This window comes from Hyperoodon ampullatus (genome assembly GCF_949752795.1).
Source record: "Hyperoodon ampullatus genome assembly, chromosome: 17".
Lineage (NCBI taxonomy): Eukaryota > Metazoa > Chordata > Mammalia > Artiodactyla > Ziphiidae > Hyperoodon > Hyperoodon ampullatus.
The window spans coordinates 28,031,032-28,037,771 of NC_136930.1; positions in this window are offsets into that span (position 1 = coordinate 28,031,032).

Genomic DNA, 6,740 nt, shown 5'->3' on the forward strand with positions numbered 1-6,740 from the left:
CCCACTATTACTGTGTTACTGTCGATTTCCTCTTTTATAGCTGTTAACAGTTGCATTATGTATTGAGGTGCTCCTATGTTGGGTGCATATATATTTATATTTGTTATATCTTCTTCTTGGATTGACTCCTTAGTCATTATGTAATGTCCTTCCTTGTCTCTTGTAACATTCTTTATTTTAAAGTCTATTTTATCTGATATAAGTATTGCTACTCCAGCTTTCTTCTGATTTCCATTTGCATGGAATATCTTTTTCCATCCCCTCACTTTCAGTCTGTATGTGTCCCTAGGTCTGAAGTGGGTCTCTTATAGACAACATATAGATGGTTCTTGTTTTTGTATCCATTCAGCAAGCCTGTGTCTTTTGGTTGGAGCATGTAATCCATTCACATTTAAAGTAATTTTCAATATGTATGTTCCTATGACCATTTTCTTAATTGTTTTGTGTTTGTTTTTGTAGGTCCTTTTCTTCTCTTGTGTTTCCCACTTTAAAAAAGTTCCTTTAGCATTTGCTGTAGAGCTGGTTTGGTGGTGCTGAATTCTCTTAGCTTTTGCTTGTCTGTGAAGCTTTTGATTTCTCCATCAAATCTGAATGAGATCCTTGCTGAGTAGAGTAATCTTGGTTGTAGGTTCTTCCCTTTCATCGCTTTAAGTATATTGTGCCACTCCCTTCTGGCTCATAGAGTTTCTGCTGAGAAATCAGCTGTTAACCTTATGGGAGTCCCCTTGTATGTTATTTTTCATTTTTTCCTTGCTGCTTTCGATAATTTGTCTTTGTCTTTAACTTTTGCCGGTTTGATTACTATGTGTCTCCATGTGTTTCTCCTTGGGTTTATCCTGTATGGGACTCTCTGCACTTCTTGAAATTGGGTGGCTCTTTCCTTTCCCATGTCAGGCAAGTTTTCGACTATAATTTCTTCAAATACTTTCTCTGGTCCTTTCTCTCTCTCTTCTCCTTCTGAGGCCCCTATAATATGAATGTTGTTGTGTTTAATATTGTCCCAGAGATCTCTTAGGCTGCCTTCATTTCTTTTCATTCATTTTTCTTTATTCTGTTCTGCAGCAGTGAATTCCACCATTCTGTCTTCCAGGTCACTTATCTGTTCTTCTGCCTCAGTTATTCTGCTATTGACTCCTTCTAGTATAGTTTTCATTTCAGTTATTGTATTGTTCATCTCTGTTTGTTTGTTCTTTAATTCTTCCAGGTCTTTGTTAAACATTTCTTGTATCTTCTCGATCTTTGCCTCCATTCCTTTTCCGAGGTCCTGGATCATCTTCACTATCATTACTCTTATTCTGAATACTTTTTCTGGAAGGTTGCCTATCTCCATTTCATTTAGTTGTTTTTCTGGGGTTTCATCTTGCTTCTTCATCTGGTATATAGCCCTCTGCCTTTTCATCTTCTCTTTCTGTGAATGTGGTTTTTGTTCCACAGGCTGCAGGATTGTAGTTCTTCTTGCTTCTGCTGTCAGCTCTCTGGTGGATGAGGCTATCTAAGAGGCTTGTGCAAGTTTCCTGATTGCAGGGACTGGTGGTGGGTAGAGCTGGCTGTTGCTCTGGTGGGCAGAGTTCAGTAAAACTTTAATCTACTTGACTGCTGATGGGTGGGGCTGGGTTCCCTCCCTGTTGGTTGTTTGCCCTGAGGAAATCCAACACTGGAGCCTACCTGGGCTCTTTGGTGGGGCTAATTGCAGACTCTGGGAGGGCTCACCCTAAGAGTACTTCCCAGAATTTCTGCTGCCAGTGTCCTTGTCCTCACGGTGAGACAGAACCACCCCCTGCCTCTGCAGGAGACCCTCCAACACTAGCAGGTAGGTCTGGTTCAGTCTCCTATGGGGTCACTGCTCCTTTCCCTGGGTCCTGATGTGCACATTACTTTGTGTGTGCCCTCCAAGAGTGGAGTCTCTGTTTCCCCCAGTCCTGTTGAAGTCCTGCAATGAAGTCTTGCTAGCCTTCAAAGTCTGATTCTCTAGGAATTCTGACTCCCATTGCCGGACCCCCAGGTTGGGAAGCCTGACATGGGGCTCAGAACCTTCACTCCAGTGGGTGGACTTCTGTGGTATAAGTGTTCTCCAGTTTGTGAGTCACCCACCCAGAAGTTATGGGATTTGATTTTATTGTGATTGTGTCCCTCCTACCATCTCTTTGTGGCTTCTCCTTTGTCTTTGGATGTGGGTGTCGTTTTTGGTCAGTTCCAGTGTCTTCCTGTCAATGATTGTTCAGCAGTTAATTATGATTCCTGTGTTCTCACAGGAGGGAGTGAGAGCACGTCCTTCTACTCTGCCATCTTGAACCATAACCCGCATGATTTCTATTATTCAGATTATGTCAATCAAACATAGAACTCCTCAAAGTATAGTTATCAACCTTATATCACAGAAGGTAGATCTTTTTGACAAACATTTTTTAAATATGCAAACAAAGATAATAGTAAACAATCACATAACCTCCAGGAGACAGGGAGAAAGGGTAAGACAGAATATACTAAGATAAGAAAATTCAGAACAAATAATAATGCAAGACAAAATCTAAATGGATATTAGACAGTGATGACAAAGGAAGTTGATATTATTATTCAGGATAAACCTGTTTTCTCTATTAGAGGAAGAGAGAAGTGATTTCATAAAAGTAAGAAAAATAAATGTAAAAGCAAATATGAGATTTCTTTACCTTTTATAAAATAATCTGTGTTCTTTTCACTCAGTTCATATTAGCAATGTTCAAGTGAAGAGTATCCAAATATTTTAAAATTGGTTTGCAATACCTAATTTCACCAGAGGATGGTAGAAGAGGGTCGACACATATGAAAAAATTGCGAATTTATATTTTCCTCTCAGGAGTTGACTCCAAAATTCTGTGATTTGTAGAACTGTCAAAATCTTTTTATTCAAAAATAAAATTTCGGAAGATGATACAGCTGGGAATGTGGTTGATTTGCTCCTTAGACTGTTTCTTTGTGGTGGAGAGAGGAGGGTGGGAAGAACTCCATCCTGGGGTGTTAAATATGACCTACAAGTTCCTTGTCACATCAAATCAACATAACAAGAAAGTGAGCCTGTGAAAGACCTATGAATTTTTCAGAGAGACAACTGAAAACAAAGTGAGTTTATTTGTAAGAACTTTACAAAAGTTGGAGCGAAGAGCACATTACCTAACCCACAGCCCTACATTCAAAATCTTTTAAAGGGTTCGGACTCTTAGTGAGGGTTCACAAATAGCTAGCAGGAGAAAGAGGGTGTTTTTTCTGCTCATGAAAATTTATAGTGTACATCCCGCTAGACATCTTGAGCCTTTCCCATCTCATCCACCCAACTTCTACAAATGATTAAGAGATTTAGATCATTAGGATCTTTGGCTGCTAAGCATGGAACCCGTGGGGCAAGGGCAGGGGGAGAACTGTCCACATTTCATTTTCAAACAGTGAGTGCCTGCTAAGTGCACATTACCAGGCTCTGGGGTTTGAAAAATAAATAAGGTCTGGTCCCTGCCCTTGAGAAGTTAAAAATGTAGGCGCCATGAGCAACTGTCTGCCTCTCGGTCCTTCCATCTTATAGGTTCTCTCACTAATGGTACCTCGTTGCCATGTAAACAAGGGCTCTGACCCTGAGGAACCCTGGACTCAGTGACAGACTCCTCTCCTGGGGCACTGAGTTCTTATTGTCTTCCTCTGCCTGGGTTACTGTTCCTTCTTGTCTCATCCCTGCTGCCCCAGACTACCTCCCTGGTTTCCAAGCTCCCTGCCTTTGCTCATCTCTGAAGCTCGACCCATCTTCCTAGCCAGTCCTACCTCTCTTAAACCTTTCTCCGTGCCCTGCATTCAACACCCTCTGTTGACCCCACAATAACCCAGTGCTGACTCTGAACTAGAGCAGCGGTCCCCAATCTTTTTGGCATCAGGGACCGGTCTCATGGAAGACAATTTTTCCACAAACTGGGTAGGGGAGATGGTTCAGGCGTTAATGCGAGCGATGGGAAGCGGTGGGTGAAGGTTCGCTCGCTAGCCCACCTCTCACCTCCTGCTGTGCGGCCTGGTTCGTAACAGGTCTCTGACCGGTACCGGTCCACAGCCAGGGGTTGGGGACCCCTGGATTAGAGTGTGCCTGCAAGTGGGCTCTTTAAATCTGGGTAACCTGCATAAGCAAAAGACATGAAAGTAAATTATCCATGGATATTACAAATATTTATGCCATAACTTCAGTTAATACTGTATTCCACTATTTCTTTGTGTCAGTATGGACAAAATCTAAGACCTCAGAGCCTTCCTCTTTCATTCTAATCTCCTAGAAGTAATCCAACATGGAGATTGTGGGCGGAGTTCTGAATTTCTAATTCCAGAGCTATTTACCTGCTGTGTGATCATGAATAAGTCCCTGCACATCTCTGAGCTATGTGTAAAATCAAATTAGGAATTATACATGCATCATAAATTTGTTGTAAAGAGTAAACAAGATAATATATATTAAAGGTGTTGGGCATAGTTCTTGGCACAGAGTAATACTGTGTTCAATAAATGTTAGAATAACATGGTTGAATGTTAAAGCTATTTCTAATCGTTTAAGAAATCTGAAAGTATTAGCATTAGAATTTTGTATTGGAGTATAGCTGATTCACAAAGTTGTGTTAGTTTCAGGTATACAGAAAAGTGATTCATATATATATATATATATATATATATATATATATATATATATATATATATATGTTTTAGGACTGCTTATTCAAGCTTCTCCCTTTTTGATTTTTTCACTTCTGCCACTTGCATTTTCAACTGGATTTTCTTTCACTATAGACAAAGTAAATACATCAGTTTAAAAAAATTTAAGGTAGAAATAGGTATAAAATGAAAATAAAACTTTCCCTTCCACCCCAGACCTCCTACTTTTTTCCCCCCAGATATAATCACTATCTTCATCAAATTCTTACAACTTTCAAGCTTCTAAATGCATTTTTCACACAAATGAGACCATACTGTAATAGTTCTCTGCACCTTGCCTTTTCATTTTACACAATAACATATCACATAACATAACATACAGATCTACCACGTCATTTTTAATGTGGGATTGCCCTATGCTTAGATGCACCATGTTTTATTTAAAGAGTTCCTGTACTGATGGGCATTCTCTTGGGATTCTTGTTTATATAAATAACAATGTTTATACACTTTTGCACATATTATCTTTTCACACTTTGGCAAGAATATAGATAGGGAACATTTTTAGAAATGCCACTATTAGGTCAAAGGGCCACTGCATTTTTAATTTGAATAGACATTGCTGCCAAACTTTCCCCCGGTGAATTGGAAACAGCTTGCACTCCTCTGTCTCAAGGGTGCATGACAATATCTGCTTTCCTGCAACCTCCACTAGACATTTTATCCAAGTGTCAAACTGCATTCATCTGATAGGTGAAAAATTCCTATCTCTTTGTTGTTTTAATTATCAGTTTTAAATTTTGAGTGAAATTGAGCATTTTCACATGCTTATTAGCCATTTGTATTTTTATGAACTACCTGTCAAGATATTTGCCCATTTTTTTCTATTTTTTAATGAATTTGTATTTTTTCTATAGTAAAGGAATTAACCACTGTTTGCCATATATGATACAGCATTACAATTCATACTGGAAATATTTCTGTCACTAATTAACATTCATATTTATATATCACATATAATTGTTCCATATATATAACCTAAAAGAAAAAAATAAAATAGAAAATTAAGACTGATTTTATGGTTATACTGTCACTCTAGTATTTTATTATTGTACTTAACAAAATAAAGTGATGTCAACTGATGAATCACTATTTACTATATTTATCCATTCAAAGAGTGATATTAAGTGATATACTTAATAATATTTCTGTCTTTGTATCACTTTGCAAACATTTACTGTACAAGGGATCAGACCATATGTGCCTTGCTTGGAGAACTGGGTTTTGGAGTTTACTTCTTTTAATACACCACTTAAAATTATTCCATGCTGGGTATTTAGAGCCATCAAGGTATTTGATTAAATGATTCTAGAAGAAACCCGAGCTAACCAAAAAAGAGTTGACAGTAGAGGAATGAAGCAAGATGATCACATACATATTCCTTTTTAAACTCTGGTGGGTGATGGATGCTAACAGTAGAAAAATATCACTATTGTCTGATTCTGTAAAATCCCATTTTCCAGTGAATAATGGTCCAATTAAATTGTAAGCTTCTGATGGATAGCTACAGAATCTTAAAATTCATTTTTGGTTTTTAATTTTATTGTGGTAAGATGAGATCTATCCTCTTAACAAATGTTAAGTGTACAGTATATTACGTATTATTGACTATAGATACAAGGTTGTACAGCTGATCTCTAGAAACTTGCTTGACTAAAACTTTACACTGGTTAATTACTAACTCCCCATTTCCTCCTCCCCTCAGGCCCTGACAACTAACCATTCCACTCTTCAATTCTATGAATTCGAATATTTTAGATACCTCATATAAGTGGAATCATGAGATATCTATTTTTCTGTGACTGGATTATTCAGTTAAGCATAATGCCTTCAAGGTTCATCCATGTTGTCACATACTGCAGAATTTCCTTCTTTTCTAAGGCTGAATAGTATTCCATTGTATGTATACACCACATTTTCTTATGCATTTATCTGCAGATGGGCATTTAGTTTGTTTCCACATCTTGGCTTTTGTAAACAATGCACAATGAACATAGGAGTGTTTAGCTCTCTTCCAGATCCTGATT